Below are 24,155 nucleotides of genomic sequence, written 5' to 3'. Positions count from 1 at the left end.
ATGTTTTGATACATATATACTTATATATGTATCAAAACATAAGATGTTTTGATACATACATGTAATGTGAAATAAGCACATCATGGAGGATGGGGTACCCATCCCCTCAAGCATTTATCCTTTGAGTTGCAAACAACTCAATTATACTCTTTAAATTTTTTTTTTAATTGAGATAAGGTCTCACTCTGTCCTCCAGGCTGGGGTGTAGAGGCAGGATCATGGCTCACTGCAGCCTTGACCTCCCGGACTCAAGCAATCCTCCCACCTCAACCTCCCTAGTAGCTGAGACTACAGGCATGCACCACTAAGCCCAGATAACTTTTCTATTTTCTGTAGAGACCGGATTTCACCATGTTGCCCAGGCTGGTCTCAAACTCCTGGGCTCAAGCTCTCCTCCCGCCTTAGCCTCCCAATGTGCTAGCATTACAGGTGTGAGCCACCGCTTAAGTTATTTTAAAACAGACAATTAAGTTATTATTGACTATAGTCACCCTCTTGAGTTATCAAATACTAGGTCTTATTCATTCTAAGTAGTTTTGTACCCATTAACCATCCCCACCTCCCCAATAAGCCCCCCCTACTACTCTTCCCATCCTCTGGTAACCATCCTTCTACTGTCTATGTCCATGAGTTCAATTCTTTTGATTTTTAGATCCCACAAATAAGTGAGAACATTGTGATGTTTGTCCTTCTGTGCCTGGCTTATTTCACTTAACATAAAGAAAGTAAGTTGTTTAATATCAGGTCTGAAACTAAGAAGAGAGTTAGACAGGAGATAAACTTGGGAGTTACAAGCGCATATTATAAAGCATTTGGCTTTAAAGTATATGTGTCCTTTCATCCCAGCAGTCCCACTTCTAGGAATTTGTCCTAAGATACAGTTTCAGGATATACGTAAGTATAATGTTGCAAGAATGCTCTTCTCTGTAAATCCCTAATTTTGGCCTGGACCTGAAGTTAGAAAAGGAATAATTGTCACATGTGAAAAGCAGCCAGGAAGGTGCAAAAGGAAAGAGGGAGGAGTTCTATGCAGCTGCAAACATTAACAGAAACACAAACATACCACCACGCAACACCACAAATAATAATGGTCAAGTGTTATTTCTTGCAATCCTAGGATTTACAGGGGTAATTTTGATGAAGGGGTCTATGGCATAGAGGAAAAATCAAAGTGTGTTTATTCCTACTCTTAATCATTCAGTATAATATAACACGGAATACTTCTGTGACTTCTGGTCCCCAAAATGTATGGGGATTTCTCCCCACCAGCAAGCAGTGCTGCAGAATCCTCTGCAGCAGACACCAGCTGGATGTCCTCTAAATTTAAAAATTCAATTATGACACTATCTACCTAAAGAGAGGATCAGATCCCACAGGTTGAGGGTTCAGTCCCCAAGACTGCTCCTCACTTTAAATCCCAGTCACAAGCATAGATTGTGGTCTGAGCTTCTGGCCGATTGGCTACAAATTGGGGGTTCCCATGACCTCTTCCCCGGGTTCAATTAATTTGGTAGAGAAGCTCCCAGAGCTCAGGGAAACACTTACTTACACTTACTGGTTTACAATAACTGATAGTACAAAGCATACAGATGAACAGCCAGAAGAAAGCAATACATAGGGTGAGGTATGGGAGAAAGAATGCAGAGCTTCCAGGCCCTCTCTGGGAATGCAGCCCTTGAAGAACTCCCACACATTCTGCTATTCAGAAACTCAACAAACCCTATACTTTTGGGTTTTTAGGAGGCTTCATTAAGTACGCATGATTGATTACATAATTGGCCACTGGTGATAAACTCAACTTTCCACCCCTTTCTACTCCCTAGAGGTTAAGGGGTGGGGCTGAAAGTCCCAACCTTTTAATCCTGCCTTGGTCTTTCCCATTTTCAATACCCCATTCTGAAGTTACCTAAGGGCCCCCAGCCACCAGTCATTTCATTATCATATAAAAGACACTCATCAATGGGGAGAGTCCAAGGATTTTAGCTGTGTGTCAGGAAATGGAAATGAAGACTAAATATATATTTCACGATATAACAGGGGACAAAAATTTTTTTGTTGTGTTGAAGGTACATGGTGTTGCAGAAAACTGGCTTTTTCTTACACTCTTGATTGGACTATAAATTGTCCCAATCTTTTGGAGGCAAATTTGGTGGTCCTTATGATGATAGAAAATGTGCATGTTCTTTTAAGACACCAATTTCACTTCTAAAAATGTATACAAAAATAATGGCACACATAAGTAAATATGTATGTAAAAATGTCCATTTTAACATGATTTGTAATAATGAACACTTTTTAAAGTCTAAAGGGCATTTAGAGCTCATTGGTTGCATTTTAAAGTATACATTTATGCAAAGGAATCCTCTGAATGGTTTAAAGGAAATGAAGTGGATCTATATGTGCTATCATGAAAAGATAGCTATGTTTTTTTTTAAAGCAAGTTGCTAAACAATATACCCCATATGATCCAATCTTTTTGCAAAATAAATGGGTGTGTGTGTGTGTGTCTGTGTGTGTGTGTGTTTGTGTGTGTGTGTGTGAGAGAGAGAGAGAGAGAAAAAGAGAGAAAGACAGAGACGGGGGCGGGGGGTATTTGAGAAGAAATTAATGGAAGAATAGACACCATTAGCTACCTTCACAGGAGAATGGAGAGAAACAGGGAAATTTCACTTCCTAATTTATATAATTTTATATCATTTAAAATTTTGCCACAAGCATATATACTTTATGATCAGAAAAATAGCTTAGTTAAAATTTCAAAAATTGGAGGAAATCTTACTGAATAGTGAGTGATTCATAAAATTAAATAGGAATATATTTATTGACCTGAAATATGTTCATGATTTATTGCTAGGTGAACAAAAGCAGCTTACAAACATTGTAAACATAAGAATGAATTGGGAAGATATATGTAGAGTAATATGCTTTTAGTATGGCCCCACTTTTATGAAAGAATATATGTATATATCCCAAGAAAAACGTTTCTAAAAGAATGTATTATTGTAACCGGAAAGGGGTTCCAATCCAGACCCCAAGAGAGGGTTCTTGGATCTAGCACAAGAAAGAATTCAAGGAGAATACATACAGTAAAGTGAAACCAAGTTTATTAGAAAAGTAAAGTAATAAAGAATGGCTACTCCATAGGCAGAGCACCCTTGAGGGTTGCTGGTTGCCCAGTTTTATGGTTATTTCTTGATTATGTGCTAAACAAGAGGTGGATTTTTCATGCTTCTCCTTTTTAGATCATACAGGATAACTTCCTGATGTTGCCATGGCATTTATAAACTGTCATGGCCCTGGTGGGAGTGTAGCAGTGAGGACAACCAGAGGTCACTCATTGCCATCTTGGTTTTGGTGGGCCTTGTCTGGCTTTTTTACTGCGAGCTGTTTTATCAGCAAGGTCTTTATAACCTGTATCTTGTGCTGACCTCCTATCTCATCCTGTGACTTAGAATGCCTAATCTTCTGGGAATGCAGCCCAGTAGGTCTCAGCCTTATTTTACCCAGCCCTATTTAAGATGGAGTTGCTCTGTTTCAGATGCATCTGACATTATTAACAGAGGATATTTCTACAGGTTTGGCAGGTGAAAGAAATACAGGAAAATTTCATTATCTATGTTATATGTTTGCATATTATTTGATTTTTACAAGGATTTTATTAGCTTTAAAATCAGAAAAATAGAGATTAAAGTTTGAAACATAAAAAATATTGTTTTAAAGTAATTCAGAAAGTAAGATATAAATTGTTATTGACATTGAAAGATCCACAACACATGGCTAAATTTAAAATGGTGGTTACAAATTGTATGTACATATATGTTTGTGCACAGAAAAATTCTAAGCTCTACAATTTTTGTACAAAAGTACAAAAACATAACTGAACATCTGAATTATAAGATTCTAGGTAATTTCTATTTTCTTTACACTTTTCTGAATTTCACTGTTTTTTCTCAGTAAACAAGCACAACTTTTATAATCAGAAAAAAACTGCAAACGACATAATCCTATCTTAATTTTAAACCCAAGCATACATGTGTGTGCATGCACACCCAGAGCTTCTCTTTATCTGAGGGTGGAAGATTCCCTAGGACTGAGACAGCTCCCTGCCTACTCTGGACAGACTTTGACAGTTCCCAGCCTGATTTGTGCATCTTGTAGGACAAGTAGGCTGGAAGTAGTAGGAGGGAGCTAAGGGAGAGGGAGGGATATAGTGGGAGAAAGGGGAAGAAGAGCGTAGACTAGAGGCCTAGCTGACTTCTCTGGAGGAAATCTCAACAGATTTAAAAAAAAAAAAAAAAAAAAAAGAATCTTAGCAGAGGCTGCCTGCCACGGATCTGCTTACTATGCCAGGCAAACTTCTGGAAAGCTCAGTCTGGCAGTTACAGCAGCAGCCCCTTCCCACTTCTTTATTCCCTCCTTCCTACCTTCCCTTCTAACATTCCTGCTCTGTGATGTTCAGGTTGCATTTCTGACTCTGGACTCTTAAGTGTCACTCATCTCTATTTTCTAATTGCTTCCCAGTGCATATGTGTCGTTAGTACAAGAAAAAAAATGAAGCAATGAAAGTTATTTTCTAAGCAGGCAATGAACCAATATGTACAGAGATATTCAAATTTTCTTTAAACAGATATAGATAGAAGAGGATTAGAAATATAAATACTGCTTATTTAATTGGTAGGAGTTGAAAAGAAAACCAATGAAAAATACCCAATTCAGTGTCTGACACACAGTAGGCACTTTGCTAAAGTCAGTACCCTTCACTATTATCCTGAACACTTCCCATTTATAAACAGCCATTTTTTTCTGTCAAATAGCTAAACCATGGTATAAAGAGCATTCGAAGTAAAAGAACCTTCCTCATCTATATTATGTATGATAGTCAGTGCCTTTTCTATAATTTACAGTGTGGTGTCTAATGAAGTTGTGTTGGGGCAAAATCTTCATCCCTCTCCTATTGAATCGGGGTGACTTGCTGTGCTTTTTAGGAGATAAACATCAACTAGGTGTCTGTGTTGTCTTTGGATTCCAGAATATTAAAATACTACAGGGCCACAAAGCACAAAGATTCTCTGATGGACAAGATGTTGGAATGAAAGCCAGGTAATATTAGTAGGTCCTTGAGCCCTTGGGAATGTAACTACTACCTTCCTGTGAAAATTATCTCCTGTTGAAATTGTTTCCTATAATTCATTTTACCCTATGCTCTCTATAAGACTTCTTCCTATTATTAAAAGACATATTTCTGGTGCCTGAAAAAATAAAATAAGTTACAGAAAATCAATTGCATCTATAAAGCCATTCATGTGACAAGGATTCCCAAGACTTAGGCAATGGCCTGCTTCTCATGCATACTTAGCCATGTTAATGACTAGGTAACCATGACAACCATCAGGACTGTGACGCCAAACCTACGCTCTTCAGCAATGAATTAAGCTGCCTCGTATGTACGTGTTTAAGAAGTCCCCACTGGCAAGCTCTGGCAGACAGAACTACACAAACAGCCTGGAAGAGGCAGGAAGAAAAGGAAAAGGAAACTACCTTCCTCAAAAGCAGACAAACGCCAAGAGCTCTCGAAGGCCTAAAAAATACAAAGGTAGTAAAAGAATGACAACCCCTAGCCTGCCCCACCTGCAGAAACACAAAGACACAGTTAGCAAGAAACCACCATAGTAAGGAAATAAATAAGATTGCCTCTGGGGGATTGCAAAAGTCCTCCATCTTTTCCACAACGTAAGAAACTTTAGGCATCAGCTGTCTGTGCCTTACAGTTTTCTCTGTTTCTCATTTCTTTTCCCCATTTTCATGGTTGGATTTCCTCTAGCCAGCTGATCCTCTCTCGGGGTTCTGAAGGCTGATGACACCCACAACTTCATCTCCCAGTGCAGGCCTCACACCTGAACTCCAGATCCGTATGATCAACTAGTCACTGAAGGGCTCCCTTTGGGTAACTCACAACCTCCCACAACTCAACTTTTCTCAACCTGAACTCCTCCACTTTCTCCTCAAATACCTGTTTCTCCTTCCCTTCCTCCTCTTCTTCCTGCTCCTCCTCAAGGGGTTCTCACTCTCCATGAGGGACAGCATCAATGTGCCTCACTGCCCAAGCCAGACTCTCTTCTCTGCCTCACCCCCACATCCCATCTGCTATTGTCTGAAGGTTGGTGCCTCCCCAAAATTCATATGTTGGAACCTAATAACCAGTGTGATAGTATTAAGAGATGCGGCCTTTAAGAAGTGGTTAAGTCAGATGAAGGCTCTACTCTCATGAATAGGATGAGTGCCCTTAGAAGAGAGGCTGGAGCAAGCTCCCTTAGCCCATTCTGTCATGCGAGGACACAGTAACAAGGCACCATCTATGAAGCAGGGGAACCCTCACCAGATACCACATTTGCTGGCACCTTGGTCTCGGACTTCCCAGCCTCTAGAACTGTGAGCAATGTATTTCTGTTGTTTATAAATTACCCAGTGTAAGGTATTTTGTTATAGCAGCCCCAGCGGAATAAGACACCATCCATGTACCTCTGAGATGTCGCTCATCAGTCCACTCCTACCAGATGCCACTCCTGCCTACCTTTCCCAGGCCACCTCTCTTCTGGTTATCTGCAGGAGCCTCCTCTGCTGTGGAGTGGGTGTGGGGACAACTCCAATACACTGCAGTCAAAGACACCTTCCTAAAATCTGAGTGCTTCTATGTCTGACTAAGAACATCTCAATGTCTGGCTTCCCACTGTACTGGAGACAAGGTCCAATCAACCTTAATGTGGCAGACAAGACCTTCCACTGCCCTGCCCCTGCCTACTACTCTGGCTTCAATGCTTTGGCCATAGTGAACTTTTCTAAGATCTCTGAATACATATTGCTCTCTCTCTCTCACCTCCTAGTTTTTGCACATGCCATGCTTCTGCCTGGACATGACCTTTCTTCCCTTTCATTGGACTGGTCCCAACTCAACCTTGACTGGTGTGTTGGGTGTGTGCATACTTTGCTGTCATACCTGGACAGGCAGTCTTTTGATTGTGTCCTCCAATCCAATCATCACATCCATTGTGGCTGGCTTTTACTGGTTTAGCTTTTAGAGGAAAATCTTATTTCTAAATTCTTGAAGTGTGTGTGTGTGTGTTTGTACCTCACTGAAACTCCTGTCTACCAAAGTTATACATCTACTTTCAGTTCTTAAAAAAATGGACTACAGGTGCATGGTCTCTGTCCCATCAAACTTGGACATATAAGTGAATATGTGTGTATTTCCCTCTTTAAAAAAAAAACCTTGGTGCTAGGTGCGGTGGCTCAGGCCTGTAATCCCAGCACTTTGAGAGGCTGAGGCTGGTGGATCACGAGGTCAGGAGTTCGAGACCAGCCTGGCCAACACAGGGAAATCCCATCTCTACGAAAAATACAAAAATTAGCCAGGTGTGGCATGCGCCTGTAGTCCCAGCTACTTGGGAGGCTGAGGCAGGAGAATCGCTTGAACCCGGGAGGCAGAGATTGCAGTGAGCTGAGATCCCACCATTGCACTCCAGTCTGGGTGACAGAGTGAGACCCCGACTCAAAAAAAGGAAAAAAAAAACTTGGTTAAAGGATAATTTAATAATTTTATGCCAGAGACTGGGTTAAGCCCTTTATCTCTAGCTATGTATTCCTTTAATAATCTACTGTGCTTTTTCATTACTGGTCTTTTTTGATGCTTAAGAATATTTGTGATCTCATGTTTCTTCGAAGAACTGCATAATAATTATGAGTTTGGTCTTTCTAGTCAGACCGTATAGCTACAAATCCTGCTACTGTTGCTATTTTTATGACTTTGAGCAAGCTACTTAATCTCTTTACGTATGTTAGAATACATATGTACATACATACCTTCCACTGCCCTGCCAAAGGGTTGTTTGTTATCCTCTTTTTGTATTTACATATACATACATATAACATTATGTATGTTAGGATGCATACATAAAGAGGATAACAAACAACCTTTCCCATAGGGCAGTTATGAGGTATATATGATATGATGAGTATAAAATGCTTAGAGCAGTGCCTAATACATAATAAATGCTGGGTAAATTTTAACCAAAGTTGTCAACCTAGATGTTGCTTTCCTTTGCTTATGCCTTTTCTTCCAGAGAATGGAACAGCTACTTTCTCTGCATTTTAGAATCTGCAGCCATTGGCTCTCTTCCAATGCTATTTTCTCAAATGTACCTTTTTCTCTCAGCTTTCCATCTTTCTTAATTGAGAATTAAGTACATCCAAAGATTATTACAGGTTCAGAGTCCACAAATTAATTAAAGAGAACTGGTCAGTGTTTAACTATAAAAATACTAATTTGGGAATTAATTATTTCTATGATTTTGGACATTATGAATATAATATCTGGCTAGGATGAGAGTGATAGAAATTTATTTTTCAAATAAAATTTGCTGTATCATATGTTTGGGTTTATTTGTTGAAATATAATATTAATAATTACAGAAAAATCTGATAATATGGTCTAAGTACTCATTAAAATCTCTCTCTCCCGCCATCTGCTAATTAGCTGACATTTTAAGGTAGGATGGCTTTCAATGACCAGCAAACTGCAAAATCAGTTTCCTTTGTTCCTTTCATTCTCTGCTAATTGAGTTAGAATAATCACATCATTAAGAAGCTTCTATGGGCAACCAGCCCTCAGAGAAGTTGAATGAAGGTGAGGCACAGAAGAGGCATTTGGAAGCATGGACATTTAAGCTACTCCCCTTATCCTGTGACTCAGTGCATCAAGGCATCAGGATTCTCTGGAAACCAGGAAGCCCTGGTTTCAGAATCACCTTAACTAATCAATGACACTACTTCTTTTAGGTTTAGGGATGGCTCAAGGCCATATTCATCAAGAAGAAACTCTTGAGATTAACAGGAGGAAACAAAAAGAGTGAGAAAAAGAGACAGCATGACAGGGACAGACAGACAGAAGTTGAGAGAAGGTGGAGAAAAACATAGTTTATAGTTAAGTTCATGCTGTATATTTTCTTTAACCTAAAATTTGGGTCTGTGCCTTCTTGATTCCTAGTAAAATACCCTGATTACCTTCCAAAAACTTTTAAATTGAAATATTTTAAAGAATTTCTAGAATTTAGCAGAATTTTTTTTAAAAAGTTCTCTGGAAGTGGCTTCTAGCAGAGGAGCCCGGAGTGAGTGTTGGGGGTACATTGGGTCAATCCTAAAGTAGGAAATATTTCACAAGCATGGTCCTAAATCAGAAAAGATTGATATTAAGACTTGTGTCCTGAGGCTAGTTGAGTACTTGGATACTTATTTAGTCCCCAGTGTGTATGTGGAATGGGGATGGCTGAAACGAGCTGGGATACTGAAGCAACCACTGCTTCTTCCGTGTCACTCATCCCATCCTATGTCTTCTGAAGTACCTCTGCAATCCCTAATGCCTAATCTCTGTTTGTCTGGCTGCCTAGGGAATGAGGACAAGCTGAAAGTCTGGCCTGTCAGTTTTGTCTCCCACTCCCTGACTACTTTCCTATTCTCAACCCAGTCCACCTTCACATACCCCTAGTTGTGAGTCGGTCAGGTGGATGTTTCTGGTCAATGAGATGTACGAAGGGGGAGAGTATTAGTGGAGCCATGAAAGAAATGGAATTTCAAGTGTGAAAAGTTTGACAAGCATGGCCATGAATAAAGAACTGCAAGTATTTTTCTGTCCCCCAAGCTGTTAATATTTGTCCAGTTATCTTTTCTAAAAAAAAACATTGCTGTGTACATAATAGGTGTATGTATTTAAAGAGTACGTGAGATATTTTGATACAGGCATACAATGAATAATAATCTCATCAGGGTAAATGGAGATATCCATCACCTCAAGCATTTATTCTTTGTCTTACAAATAATCCAATTGTACCCTTTTATTTAATTAAAAGTGTACAATTAAATTACTTTTGACTATAGTCACCCTATCGTGCTAGCAAATACTAGTTATTATTCATTCTTTCTAACTAGTTTTTGTACCCCTTAATGATCCCCACTCCCCTCCCCCAAACCTCTCACTTCTCTTTCCAGCCTCTGGTAACTATCCTTCTAAACTCTCTACCTCCATGAGTTCAATTATTTTAATTTTTACCTCCGACAAATAAGTGAGAACACGCGAAGTTTGCATTTCTGTGCTGGGCTTATTTCACTTAACGTAATGATCTCCAGAATCATCCATGTTGTTGCAGATGACAGGACTTCATTCTTATGGCTGAATAATGCTCCATTGTGTACATGTACCACATTTTTTTTTATCCATTCATCCGTTGATGACACTTAGGTTGCATTCAAATCTTAGCTATTATAAACAGTGCTGCAACAAACAAGAGTGCAGATATCTCTTTGATATACTGATTTCCTTTCTCTTGGGTATATACCTAGGAGTGAAATTGCTGCACCATATAATAGCTTTATTTTAATTTTTTGAGGAAACTTCAAATGGTTCTCCAGAGTGGTTGTACTAATCTACATTCCCACCAACAACATAAAATGTTCCCCTTTTTTCCACATTCTTGCCAGTATTCATTATTGCCTGACTTTTGTTTTTATGTAAGTTTTAGTTTTAATTTTTGTGAGTTCGTACTAGGTGTATATATTTACAGGGTACATGAGATGTTTTGATACAGGGATGCAATGCGAAATATGCACATCATGGAGAATGGGGTATCCATGCCCTCAAACACTTATCCTTTGAGTTACAAATCATCCTATTACACACTTTCAGTTATTTTAAAATGTAAAATTATTATTGACTATAGTCACCCTGTTATGCTATCAAATAGTAGATCTTATTCATTCTTTCTAACTATGTTTTTTGTACCTATTAAGCATCCCCACCTCCCCCTTAGTTCCCAACTACCTTTCCCAGCCTCTGTTAACCATCCTTCTACTCTCTATGTCCATGAGTTCAATTCTTTTGATTTTTAGATCCCACAAATAAATGAGAACAGAATGGGAGAAAATGTGATTTTTTTTTTTTTGAGATGAAGTCTTGCTTTGTTGCCCAGGCTGGAGTGCAGCGGCACGACCTTGGTTCACTGCAACCTCTGCCTCCACGGTTCAAGCGATTCTCCTCTCTCAGCCTCCCGAGTAGCTGGGATTACAGGTACCCACCACCATGCCTGGCTAATTTTTTGTATTTTTTAGTAGGTACGAGGTTTCACCATCTTGGCCAGGCTGGTCTCGAACTCCTGACCTCAAGCAATTTGCCCGCCTTGGCCTCCCAAATTGTTGGGATTACAAGCATGAGCCATCATGCCCAGTGTCATTTACTTGGATTTAAAAAAATAATAATAAATGATTGGTTTAGCCACTGTGCCCGGCCATGATGTTTGCCTTTCTGTGCCTGGTTTATTTTGCTCAACATAATGATTTCTAGTTCCACTCATGTTGTTGCAAATGACAGGATCTCATTAATTTTAATGGCTGAATAGTACTCCATTGTGTATATGCACCACACTTTCTTTTTTTTTTTTTTTTTTTTATTTTCTTATTATTATACTTTAAGTTTTAGGGTACATGTGCACAATGTGCAGGTTAGTTACATATGTATACATGTGCCATGCTGGTGTGCTGCACCCATTAACTCGTCATTTAGCACTAGGTATATCTCCTAATGCTATCCCTCCCTCCTCCCCCACCCCACAACAGTCCCCAGAGTGTGATGTTCCCCTTCCTGTGTCCATGTGTTCTCATTGTTCAATTCCCACCTATGAGTGAGAATATGCGGTGTTTGGTTTTTTGTTCTTGCGATAGTTTACTGAGAATGATGATTTCCAATTTCATCCATGTCCCTACAAAGGACGTGAACTCATCATTTTTTATGGCTGCATAGCATTCCATGGTGTATATGTGCCACATTTTCTTAATCCAGTCTATCATTGTTGGACATTTGAGTTGGTTCCAAGTCTTTGCTATCGTGAATAATGCCACAATAAACATACGTGTGCATGTGTCTTTATAGCAGCATGATTTATAGTCCTTTGGGTATATACCCAGTAATGGGATGGCTGGGTCAAATGGTATTTCTAGTTCTAGATCCCTGAGGAATCGCCACACTGACTTCCACAATGGTTGAACTAGTTTACAGTCCCACCAACAGTGTAAAAGTGTTCCTATTTCTCCACATCCTCTCCAGCACCTGTTGTTTCCTGACTTTTTAATGATTGCCATTCTAACTGGTGTGAGATGGTATCTCATTGTGGTTTTGATTTGCATTTCTCTGATGGCCAGTGATGGTGAGCATTTTTTCATGTGTTTTTTGGCTGCATAAATGTCTTCTTTTGAGAAGTGTCTGTTCATGTCCTTCGCCCACTTTTTGATGGGGTTGTTTGTTTTTTTCTTGTAAATTTGTTTGAGTTCATTGTAGATTCTGGATATTAGCCCTTTGTCAGATGAGTAGGTTGTGAAAATTTTCTCCCATTTTGTAGGTTGCCTGTTCACACACTTTCTTTATCCATTCATTTGTTGATGGATACTTAGGTTGCTTCCAAAATGTTAGCTGTTGTAAACAGTGCTGCAACAAACACAGTAGTACAGATATCTCTTCAATATACTAACTTCCTTTCTTTTGGATATGTACCCAGCAATGGGATTACTGGATCATATGGGAGCTCTATTTTTAGATTTTTGAGGAACCTCCATACTGTTCTCCCTATTGGTTATACTAATTTACATCCCCACCAACAGTGTATGAGGATTCCCTTTCCTCCACATCCTTGCCAGCATTTGTTATTGTCTGTCTTTTGTATATAAGCCTTTTAGCCATTTAACCGAGGTGTGATGTTATCTCATTGTAGTTTTGATTTGCATTTCTCTGATGATCACTGACATTGAGCACCTTTTCATATGCCTGTTTGCCATTCATATGTTTCTTTTGAGAAGTGTCTATTTAAGTCTTTTACCCATTTTTTGATCAGATTATTAGATTTTTTTCCTATAGAGTTGTTTGAGCTCCTTATGTATTCTGGTTATTAATCCTTTGTCAGATGGGTAGTTTGCAAATATTTTCTCTCACGCTGTGGCTTGTCTCATTACTTTGTTGGTTGGTTCCTCTGGTGTATAGAAGCTTTTTAATTTGATATAATCCCATTTGTTCGTTTTTGCTTTGGTTGCCAGTGCCTGTGTGATATGACCCAAGACATTTTTGCCCATACTAATGTCCTGGAGAGTTTCCCTGTTTTCTTGTAGTAGTTTCATATTTTGAGGTCTTAGATTTAAGTCTTCAATCCATTTTGATTTGATTTTTTATATAGCAAGAGACAGAGGTCTAGTTTCATTCTTCTGCATATGGATAACCAGTTTTCCCAGTACTATTTATTGAAGAGACTGCCTTTTCCCCCAGTGTATGTTCTTGGCACTTTTTTGTCAAAAATGTGTTCAATGTAGGTGTGTGGATTTGTTCTGGGTTCTCTATTCTGTTCCATTGGTCTATGTGTATCTTTTAATGCCAGTACCATGTTGTTTTGGTTACTGTAGCTCTACAGTATAGTTTGAAGGCAGATAATGTGATTCCTCCAGTTTTGTTCTTTTTGCTTAGGAAAGCTTTGGCTATCTGGGACCTTTTGTGGCTCTATATAAATTTTAGGATTTTTTTTCTATTTCTGTGAAGAGTACCATTGATATTTTGATACAAATTGCATTGAATTTGGAGATTGCTTTGGGTAGTATGGACATTTTAACAATATTGATTCTTCCAATCCATGAACATGGAATATCTTTCATTTTTTTGTGTTCTCTTCAATTTCTTTCATCAGTGTTTTATAGTTTTCATTGTAGAGATCTTTCATTTCTTTAGTCGTGTTAATTCCTAGATATTTATCTGTATGTGTGGCTATTATAAATGGAATTAATTTTATTTCTTTTGCAGATTATTTGCTATTGGCATATAGAAATACTACTGATTTTCATATGTTGATTTTGTATCCTGCAACTTCACTGAATTTATCAGTTCTAATAGGTTTTGGTGGCACCTTTAGGTTTTCCTAAATATAATATCATATCATCTGCAAACAAGGATAATTTCATTTCCTTTCCAATTTGGATGCCCTTTATTTCTTTCTCTTCTCTGACTGCCCTAGCAAGGACTTTCTGCACTATGTTGAGTAACAGTGGAGAAAGTGGGCATCCTTGCCTTGTTCTGGATCTCAGAGAAAAGGCTTTCAATTTTTTCCCATTCAGTATGATACTAGCTATGGGTCTGTTATATATGGCTTTTATTATGTTGAGGTATGTTTCTTCTATCCCCAGTCTTTTTTTTTATTCAGGAAGGGATGTTGAAATTTATCAAATGCTTTTTCATCATCAATAGAAATGATCATATGGTTTTTACCCTTCATCCTGTGGATATGATGTATCACACTGATTGATTTGCATATATTTAACCATCCTTGCATCTCAGGGATAAATCCCACTTGGTTATGATGAATGGTATTTCTAATGTATTGTTAAATTTAGTTTGCTAGTATTTTGTTGAGGTTTTTTTTTTTTTTTTTTCCTTATATATCTTGTTGGATTTGATTTGCTAACATTTTTTTTAACTTCTTTTTTTTTCTTTTTATTATTATTATTATTATTATTATTATTATACTTTAGGCTCTATGGTACATGTGCGCAACGTGCAGGTAAGTTACATATGTATACATGTGCCATGCTGGTGTGCTGCACCCACCAACTCGTCATCTAGCATTAGGTATATCTCCCAATGCTATCCCTCCCCCCCCCCCCCCACAACAGTCCCTGAAGTGTGATGTTCCCCTTCCTGTGACCATGTGTTCTCATTGTTCAATTCCCACCTATGAGTGAGAATATGCGGTGTTTGGTTTTTTGTTCTTGCGATAGTTTACTGAGAATGATGATTTCCAATTTCATCCATGTCCCTACAAAGGACATGAACTCATCATTTTTTATGGCTGCATAGTATTCCATGGTGTGTATGTGCCACATTTTCTTAATCCAGTCTATCATTGTTGGACATTTGGGTTGGTTCCAAGTCTTTGCTATTGTGAATAATGCTGCAATAAACATACGTGTGCATGTGTCTTTATAGGAGCATGATTTATAGTTCTTTGGGTATATACCCAGTAATGGGATGGCTGGGTCAAATGGAATTTCTAGTTCTAGATCCTTGAGGAATCGCCACACTGACTTCCAGAGGTTTTTTTTGCATCAGTATTCATCAGAGATATTGGCCTGAAGTTTTCTTTTTTTTTCTTTTTTTTTTTTTTTTTTTTGATGTGTCTTTTTCTGCTTTTGGTATCACCGTAATACTGGCCTCATAGAATGAGTTTGGAAGTATTCCCTCCTTTTCTACTTTTTGAAACACTTTGAATAGGATTGGTATTAGTTCTTCTTTAAATGTTTGGTAGAAATTCGCTGTGAAGCCACTGGGTCCCGGGCTTTTTTTACTACAAGACTTTTTATTGTGACTTCAATCTCATTACTTGTTAAAATTGGTCTGTTCAAGTTTTGAATTTCTTTCTCTTTCAATCTTGGTAGATTGTGTATGTCTAGGAATGTGTCCATTTCTTCTAGATTTTCCAATTTATTGGCATATTGTTGCTCATAGTAGCCAATAATGATCCTTTGAATTTCTGCAGTATCCAGTTGTAACGTCTCCTTTTTCATGTCTGACTTTATTTATTTGGATTTTATCTATTTTTTCTTAGTTAATCTGGCTAAAGGTTTGTCAATTTTAACTTTTAAAAAAACCAACTTTTTGTTTCATTGATGTTTTGTGTTGTTTTCTTCATTTCAAATTTATTTATTTTTGTTCTGATCTTTATTATTTCTTTTTTTCTACTAATTTTGGGTTTGGTTTGCTCTTGCTTTTCTATTTCCTTAAGACACATCTTTAGGTTGTTTATTTGAAGTTTTGCTTCTTTTTTGATGTAGGCACTTATAGCTATAAGCTTCTCTCTTGGTACTGCTTTTGCTCTATCCCAGAGGTATGGTATGTTGTGTTGTCATTATCATTTGTTTCAAAAAAAAATGTTCAATTTCCTTCTTAGTTTCTCCATTGACCCACTAGTCATTCAGAAGCATATTGTTTAATTTTCATCTGTTTTTATAGTTTCCAAAATTCTTCCTGTTATTAATTTCTAGTTTTATTTCATTGTGGTCAAAGAAGATGCTTCATTATTACAATATTCTGTTTTTTCCAGTGTACTTACTATTTCCAGTGAGTTTTATACCTTCAGATAATTTCTTCTTGCTCATTAACATCCTTTTCTTTCAGATTGAAGAATTCTCTTTAGTATTTCTTGTAAGACAGGTCTGGTATTGATTAAATCCTTCAGCTTTTGCTTGTCTGGGAAAGTATTTATTTCTTCTTATGTTTGAAGGGTATTTTCACTGGATATACTATTCTAGGGTAAACTTTTTTTTCCTTCAGCATTTTAAATATGTCATGCCACTCTCTCCTAGCCTGTTAAGTTTCCACTAAAAGTCTGCTGACAGACATATTGGTGCTCCACTGTATGTTTTTTGTTTTGTTTTGTTTTGTTGTTTTGTTTTGTTTTGTTTCTGAGATAGAGTCTTACTCTTTTTGCCCAGGCTGGAGTGCAATGGTGCCATCTCAGCTCACTGCAACCTCCACCTCCCGGGCTCAAGCAATTCTCCTGCCTCAGCCTCCCAAGTAGCTGGGATTACAGGCACCTGCCACCACGCCCGGCTAATTTTTGTATTTTTAGTAGAGACAGGGTTTCGACACGTTGGCCAGGCTGGTCTCAAACTCTTGACCTCAGGTGATCTGCCCACCTTGGCCTCCCAATGTGCTGGGATTACAGACATGAGTCACCATGACCATCCTGTTGTTTATCTTCTCTTGCTGTTTTTAGGATATTTTCTTTATTCTTGACCTTTGGGAATTTGATTATTAAATGCCATGAGGTAGTCTTCTTTGAGCTAAATCTGCTCTGTGCTCTATAACCTACTTATACTTGGATATTGATATCTTTCTCTAGGTTTGGGAAATTCTTTGTTATTAGCCTTTTGAATAAACTTTCTATTCCTCTTTCTGTATTTCTTCTTTAAGGCCACCAACTCTTAGATTTGCCCTTTTGAGGCTATTTTCCAGATCCTGTAGGCATGCTTCATTGTTTTTATTCTTTTTTCTTTCATCTCCTCTGTTTATTTTCAAATAGCTTATCTTCAAGCTCACTAATTCTTTGTTTTACTTGATCAATTTTTCTATTAAAATACTCGGAGGCATTCTTCAGGATGCATATTATGTCATTCTTGCATTGCTATAACGAAATACCTGAGTCTGGGGAATTTATAAAGAAAAGAGGTTTAATTGGCTCATGGTTCTCCAGGCTTTACAGGAAGCATGGTACTGGTATATGCTTCTGGGGAGGCCTCAGGAAGCAAGCTTACAATCATGGCAGAAGGTAAAGTGGGAGCAAGCACTTCACATGGTGAAAGCAGGGGCGAGAGAGAGACAGAGTGGGCTAGGAGGTGCCACACACTTTTAAACCAACAGACCTTGTGTGAACTCTGAGGGAGAGCTCACTTATCACCAAGGGGATGGCCCAAGCCATTCATGAGGGATTCATCCCCATGATCCAAACACCTCCCACCAGATCCCACCTCCAATACAGGAGATTACAATTCAGCATGAGATTTGGGTAGTGACAAATATCCAAACTATATCAGTATGTCAGTTGCAGTTTTCAACCCTAGAATTGCTGCTTAATGCTTTTTAATGATTTCAATCTGTTTGTTAAGTTGATCTGATAGAATTCTGAATTCCTTCTGTGTTATCTTGAATTTTATTGAGTTTCCTCAAAACAGCTATTTTGAATTCTCTGTCTGAAAGGTCACATATCTCTGTTTCTCCAGGATTGGTCCGTGGTGCCTTATTTAGTTCATTTGATACAGTCCTGTCTTCCTGAATGGCCTTGATGCTTGTAGATGTTTATGTTTGAGCATTGAAGAGTTAGGTATTTATTGTAGTCTTTGCAGTCTGGGCTTGTTTGTACCCATCCTTCTTGATAAAGTTTTCTAGGAATTTGAAATGACTTGGGTGTTGTGATCTAAGCCACATCTGCATTAGGGGGCACCCCAATCCTAGGAACACGGTGGTTCATGCAGACTCATAGAGGTACCGCCTTGATGGTTTTGGATAAGATCCAGAAGAATTCTCTCAATGTCCAGGCATAGACTCTTTTTCTCTTCCCTTACTATCTCCCAAACAAATGGAGTCTCTCTTTCTCTCTATTCTGAGCTGCCTGGAGCTGGAGGTGAAGTGACATGAGCACCTTTGTGGCCACCATCACTGGGACTGTGCTGGGTAAGACCTAAATCCAGCACAGCACTGGGTCTTGCCCAAAGCCCACTGTAACCATTACCTGGCTACTGCCTATGTTCACTCAAGGCCCTGAGGCTGTATAATCAGCAGGTGGTGGAGCCAGCCAGGATTGTGTCCTTCCCTTCAGGGTGTCAATTTATCCCAGGCCCTGGGCAGATCCAGAGGTACCATCCAAGAATAGGAACTGAAGTCAAAAACCTTAGAGATCTACCTGGTGTTCTATTGTACTGCAGCTGAGCTAGCACTCAAACAATGAGACACAGTTCTTCTCCCTCTTCCCTCCCCTTTCCACATGCAGAGGAGCCTCACTCCATGGCCACCTCCACCATAGGCCCATGGTGGGTACTGCCAGGCTACTGTCAATGTTCCCTTAAGGCCCAATGGCTCTTCAGTCAGCTTGTGGTGAATGCTACCTGGCCTGGGGCTCACCCTTCAGGGAAGTGGGCTCCCCTTTGGCCCAGGGCAGGTCCAGAAATGGTGTCAAAGAGCCAAGTCCTGGAATTGGGGACCCCAAGCACTTGCTTGGTGCTCCACACCCCTGTGGCCGAGCGTGTACCTAAGGTGCAAGGGAAACTCTCCTTTACTTTTTCCTCCACTTTTCTCAAGAAGAAGCTGTCTTTCCCCATAGCCACCACAGCTGGTAATGTGCTGAGTCTCACTTGAAGCCAGGAAGTCTCAGAGGCTCATCCAAGGCCCATAGCGTACTACCAGGGTATTGCCGCTGGTTATTCAGAGCCCAATGGTTCTTCAAACAGCAAGTGATAGGTCCTGCCAGGACAGGGTCCTTCCTTTCAAGGAAGCAGGTTCCTTTCTGGCCCATGGTGTGTCTAAAAATGTCATCTGGGAGCTAGGGCCTCAGGACTCTGCCTGGTACCCTATCCTGCTGTGGCTGAGATGATATCTAAGATGCAAGACAAAGTCCTTTTTACTATTTCCTCTCCTCTCCTAAAGTGGAATGAAGGGGTCTTTTTTGGAGTTGTGAGCTGTGCAGCCTGGGGTTGAGGAAGGGGTCACACAAGCACTCCCTTAGTTGCCCTGGCTGATGTCTCAGTAGGTCACGTGTACCCCAAGTCTTCTGGCTCTGAGCCCAGTTCAGCACTATGACTTGCCTAGGAATAGCAGTCCTTGTGGCATAGACTGCCTTTCAACTTCATTTAGGGCCCCAGAACACTTTAGCCTGCAGTGATAGGGCTTGCCATAACTGAAGTTCCAACTACTGGGAAGGGCAATTCCCCTCTGGCTAGGGCTGGTTTAAATGCTCCCTCATAGGTGGGCATCGGCTGACTTTCGCCTGGTTTTGCTTTCTGCTGTGACAGTGCAGCACTGAGTTTAACACAATGTGTCACAATTCCTGTGCTCTCCCTCTCCCAAGTGCACAGATTCTCTCTCTGTGTCACACAGCTGCTGCCATGGGATGAGGGAAGTGTGGTGTCCATAATTCAAAACTATCTTTCCTACCCTTTTCTGTGCTTCTTTCAGCGATGTAAAGTAAAAACCAGGTATTGTGAGTGCTCACATGATTTGGTTATTATGAAAGGGCTTTTTTGTGTAGACAGTTTTTAAATTGGTATCCTTGCAGAAAAGATGACTGGTGGAGCCTTCTATTTGGCCATCTTGTTCCACCCTATCTGTCTAGTTATATCTTCAGGGATGAGCTACCTCAACCTCTCCCATTCTTTCTTTCCCCATTCCTTCATACTGTTATAATTGCTGACTGTATGTTGATTTGTGACAGAAGAATAATGTAGATAGAAACAGGTGTCATGGAATCCCCTAAGAGCAAAATCACACAGTAGGAAACTGGAAAACCAGGGCCCTGAGTCACAAATGACATTGGAGCCAATAGCAATCTGCAGTGTCTTTTACTGTCTGTATGTCTGTAGATAAAGAACAATCTGGACATCTCTGCATAGTTTCAACAAGTGTTTGAAACACAGTCACCCTGTACATAAGAAAATAGGGCCATGATCCCAGCTGGCAGCCAGTCCCACTAGGGCTCTAAATTAGGACTGAACCCAGGGTAGCAAACTAGGGAGGAAAGGGATAAGGGCAGAGATTCAAGAAAAAGAGAATACAGTCAGCCCTCCATATCCACCAGTTCTGTGCCTATGGATTCAACCAACTGAAGATTGAAAATATTCAGAAGAAAACAATAAAAAATAACAATACAACAATAAAAATAATACAAATTAAAAACCAATACAGTATAACAACTATTTACATAGCATTCGCATTGTATTAGGCATTACAAATAGTCTAGAGATAATTTAAACTATATAGGAGGATGTGCCTAGGTTATATGCAAATGCCACACCATTTTACTTTTTTACTAAATTTTTTTATTTGTATATGTTAATGGAATATGAATGTAGTTTTGTTACATAGCTATATTGCATAATGGTGAGGTCTTGGTTTTTAGTGTACCCATCAGCAGAATAACATACATTGTATCCATTAAGTAATTTCTCATCATCTACCTCCCTCAACTTTCCATCTTTCTGAGTTTCCATTGTCTATTATCACATTCTAGGTCCGTGTGTACACATTATTTAGTTCCCACTTATAAGTGAGAACATTCGGTATTTGTCTTTTTGTACACCATTTTATATTGGTGACCTGAGCATCCATGGATTTTGGTATCCACAGGGGCAGGAATGGAGGAATAGGGTGAGGGTGCCCTGGAATTAATTCTCCACAGATACTGAGGGACAATTGTACAAATGCACTGGGTTTTGTCTGGGTGCCATGTCCTCTGCTAGTCCTATCCCATGAGGACACTGAAAATCTTCACAAACTTCAAGAGAATTCCTGGTTCTCAGTCCCAGATAGCAGAGTCCAGCCATATCCTTAACAGCTTCCTCTCCATCCAGGAGCACTGGGTTTGCTTCTCCATCTTCAGCTCCCCTACCCTTCCCTCCTGCTTCAAAGAAAGCCTCACTGATATGCTCCTGGACTTGCTTTTGCTTTTCTTTTTACCTACAACTTTGAACTTGAGTATTTAGATCTATTCTGGTTCCCATTTTCTTAGAGAATAGCCTCAATTACTCAACCCAGTGACAAGGCAATAGGATACCAAGGCAGTTTAGTGGGTGCAACTAAGTATAAAGGAGAAGAAATTAATTCCACATTAGTTAGTTATAATCTACGCACTTTTTTATATAGTAGAAAAAACTCTGTATAAACAGTCTCAGTTTCTCTTTAACTGGAAACTTCCAGGACATATGGCTAAGAAGAGTGTAGACCAGCTGTTACGCCTTCAGCCATCTATAACTTAATCAGTGTGTACGTGTGTCGGGGGGTGGAACAATATAAGAAGGGAAGTCACAAGAGGAGTAATAGTAAGGTGCTAAACATTTAAAGACCACTAACCAGAATCAGGAACTAGAGTATTGAGATCATTGTTCTGGGCTGATCCTTTCACTGTTTCTGGTCTGGGCTTGGAGACAGCCACTTCACTTTCAAGGACTGTTGTCAGTGAGTTGTTAAGGAGGTGCAGATCTAAGGAGTCCCAACACCAGCCATGCTCTTACCAGTTCATTCATCCACAGGCATCAAGAAAGGCTTCTGTTGCATCAGAGACCTACTGCAGATCATATTGGGGCCTTAGCTGAGATTTGAACTACAATTTAGGAGAGTGGAAGGTGAAGTCAGAGCTTCCAAAAGGAAGGAAATAACTTTTATCGAGCTTCAGGTGGATGTCAGTTCATCACATCAGGATACATTACTGTTTCTTAACCCTCAAGAAAATGATTGCTTTTCACATATTTGGACAACAGAGACTTAGTGAGCTCCTTAGGAAATGCAGTAATAAAGCAAAACCTCCTTGCTCTTTTAGCTGGTTTTTAGTCACAGGAAAGCTATTGATTTTTATATATTAATCCTATAGCTGGCCACTTACCGAACTCATTTGCTGTGTCTAGTGCTTTCTTTCTCACATTTAATTGCATCTGGCTAGTACTTCCAGAACTACTTTAAAATACAGTGGCAATAGCATTATTATGTTGTTCCTGATTTTGCTGAAAATGCTTCTATAGTATGTCCCCATAAATTATTCTAGCTTTGGACTTGAGATATATTTATCAATTTTATAAAGGCTTTTAAAAAGCCAGGATTCAGTGATAAACATTGGCACATTCCTTTTCTGCATTTATAAAGATGATCATACAGTTTTCCTCCTTTAACTATTTTTTATTAATTATAGCAATAGATTTCTTAATATCACCACATGTTTATATTACTGAAATAAACCAAACAAGAAGTATTATTTTTAATGTAACATTGGATACTATTTCCTAATATTTTTATTTGAGATGTTTGCATTGTTATTTCTAAGGAGGCCAAGTGTCCAGTTTTGGAAGATTTACTGGGAAACCATATTTATAACTTCTTTTTAGTTATTGCTATCTTTATAAAAAGGAATCTGGAAGCTTTATAAATTTGTGGTCTTGAATAGTTTAAATAACAGGAATTATCTGTTTCTTAAAAAACTGTTAGAGTTTTAATCTGCGAAGTGGCATGATAAAAAGCTATTCTGGCAGGGGCATGCAGAGGAAAGAGACTGAAGACAGGAAAACAATCTGAAAGTTATTGTGGGACATGCATGAAATGAATAAGGCCTGATGTAAGGACGAAGCTGTGTGAATGCTGAGATTAGAGGAGTGGATATGGAAGTGAAAAACACTTCAATAAAAGAAGGAAGAAAATCTGTTAGCTGATAGGATTGCCAGATAAACTACAGAGTTCCAAATATTGCATGAGACGTATACTAAAAAATTATTTGTTTTTTACTTGAAATTCAAATTTAACTGGTGTTCTGTATCTTTATTTGCTAAATCTGGTACCATATATGAGTGACAGAGAGGGAAGATTGTATGATCCTATGCATATTTTGATAGGTCAATGTCCTTTTTCTTGGGCAATTCCAGTGATTGTGTAACTGAAAAAATTACCATTTTGAATAATGAGAAATAAGCAGTGATGGAAAGAGTGACTTTTAGTGTTCATGCATGATTTGTTTTATGAGGTTAGAAGTTTATGTCTGTTTTCTTTTAGAACAGGGACAATGGTAAGGCCTTTTATGACATCATTGTGTTTATTTTTAAAAAAAAGTTCCTTCCTTTATTCCTGTCTTTATCTACTGAGGTAATGAAAGGATGGAAGAAAGTAAAACATACTAACATAATTTAAAGAAGTTGAGGTTTTTTGAGTGGTTTTGGTTACACAGAGGAAGGATTTCTTCATGGAAGGGATATTTAATACTAAAATGTTTAAGTCACTTGTCCTCCTAACTTTGTGGCTCTTTGAAGAATGATAGAAATGTGAATGAATGATACACTCTATATTCTTTTTTTTAAATATAATATGGAATGCTTCACAAATTTGCATGTCATTCCTGCACAGGGGTCCTGCTAATATTCTCTGCATCATTCCGATTTTAGTATATGTGTTGCCAAAGTGAACACCACTCTATATTCTTGACTGGAGTCATAGCATATTTTTTCAAAGATTAAAGATATGTTTTGAACCACAGCTTATTTTTATAATGCTGATTAACTTTTAAAATAATTTATTTTATATTGAAAGGGAAAAATTATGAAATACTCTATATAGTATAACTGTACATTTCTGAAATAAGGATGTGTGTTTGTAAAAGAAATATTTTATACTTATTAGTAGCAGCATTTCATTGGTGAACTTCTAATTGATCTTTTATTTACTTGTAACTTCTTTGTTACTCCTATCCAAGATAGAAATGTAGAGACTGCAATAGGTTTTTGATATTCAGTCTAAGTGTGTTAAATATTTAGTCCAGCTGGGCATGGTGGCTCACTCCTGTAAT

General features: G+C 38.7%; 1 non-coding gene across 1 annotated transcript; it reads right to left on the bottom strand.

Annotated features, from left to right (window-relative positions):
• Positions 1–23,671: 23,671 nt before the first annotated feature.
• LOC129025501 (U6 spliceosomal RNA) lies at positions 23,672–23,778 on the bottom strand. Its single transcript, XR_008497257.1, has one exon. It is a non-coding gene; the product is annotated as a U6 spliceosomal RNA (small nuclear RNA).
• Between the last annotated feature and the right edge of the window lie 377 nt (positions 23,779–24,155).

Source organism: Pongo pygmaeus, chromosome X, assembly GCF_028885625.2.
Source record: "Pongo pygmaeus isolate AG05252 chromosome X, NHGRI_mPonPyg2-v2.0_pri, whole genome shotgun sequence".
NCBI lineage: Eukaryota > Metazoa > Chordata > Mammalia > Primates > Hominidae > Pongo > Pongo pygmaeus.
Note: the sequence above shows the minus strand (reverse complement) of the source record. Positions and strands in the feature narration are given on the sequence as shown.